This window comes from Haplochromis burtoni, unplaced genomic scaffold (genome assembly GCF_018398535.1).
Source record: "Haplochromis burtoni strain Fernald_Lab_line unplaced genomic scaffold, NCSU_Asbu1 Contig_118, whole genome shotgun sequence".
NCBI lineage: Eukaryota > Metazoa > Chordata > Actinopteri > Cichliformes > Cichlidae > Haplochromis > Haplochromis burtoni.
In genome coordinates, this window is record NW_024582479.1 from 213,877 (window position 1) to 215,413 (window position 1,537).

The following is a 1,537-nucleotide window of genomic DNA, read 5'->3' on the forward strand; positions in this document are numbered from 1 at the left end:
TATTCACGGGGAGACACGACACGGGAGTCTGGGAAAACACGGGGATTTATTGTTTCGTTGTTTCACTTTGTAAATAAACACTGTTTATACATAGAGCACCGCGCCTGGGTCCTCCTTCCCCACTCCTTCCACGGTGTGCCATGCCATACCGTGACATGTAAAGACTCACTGTTGTACCTCACTGACCACCTCAATTTTTGAGCCAGAAATTTCAAATTCACTCCAGCTGTTGCATAATTTGCAGTAACTCATTTTTTCCCTCCCCATTTTCATTTCTTAAGAGTGGCTTCTTGACAGTCACCTTTCCATTGAAAGGTAATTTTTCTGATGAGGCTTCATCGAGAAGATCATCACTCAGGACTTCCAGTATCACTGGAACATTTTCTGTTAAGTTTTTTTTTTTTTTAACTCAAGGAATTTTTTAAATCCTGCTGCTACTTTTTTGTCTTCCACTTGTCCATTTTTCTCAAGAAAGGAAACACTGCACACCATGCCAAGATATGCCAGAATTTCAGCTAGTAGTTGTTGGTACAAAATACTATTTTATGCCTATTAAATAGTGTGTGTTTTTCTGACATTTTCTTACATTTAGATTCAACTAAAGAAATGCCCCAAAATATGTGTTTTGCAGGAGGCTGCTATCAACAAAGTGCCTAAAGATACAATTTAAAAGTGGTTCTTTGCCAAGTTATTTGTTGTTTTTAGACTCAACTCTGGTTCATATCTTGAATTAGGGAAGTGACAAGTGGTCAGGTACAACAACTGGACTGAAACTGAGTGAAAAATCAGTTAATCTCCAAAGAAAAACTTTTGGAAAGCCTGGAGAACTTTAAAAATATAAAGAAAGCCTGGCTCTCTTGAAGAAAAATATAAAGAAATGAGGATTGGCTCAAGTGTAGATAAGTATGGCAAGTTTGGTTTGTCCAAAAAATAATAATTTTAACGTATACCTGAGGATATGTGTAGGGAAGCTCATTTATAATTTAATGAGTGGAATATGTTAACTGCACAGCTGTGCTTCTTATCATCATTTGCTCCCCCAAAGGTGTTCGGGCCAAAAGAGTCCCCAAGGCTTCCAGAGCACCTTTTAAAGGTTCCAGGTGACACCAAGTGTAATTGACGAGGGGATGAAATGGGTATATAATCCTTTATTTTAGATTACAGGTTGTAGGTCAGGGGCCAAAATATTTATTTAATGTTTATTGCTTTTTTCTGTAGTGGTGAAAAGCGGTTATTATTAGTTATATAACCCCATACAGTGGTATGATTGGTGGGTCAATTACAAGCAGTCTATTCGTGAGTGGTAAGTGAGATCATTCATAACAAACAGGTCAGTGCTCTCAATAACTTTATCATCAGAATGGCCCTTTGACATTGTTGACTGAGTGAAAACGCTGTTGACAAATCATGAAGTATTACTTGTTGAAATTATAAAAATCCACAATAGGATATGCAATACCAAAAAACAGATTGAATCAGGAAAGGCATTTTAAAAAAGGAAGATTATGCAATGCTATAACAAGAATGAGCAAAGAGT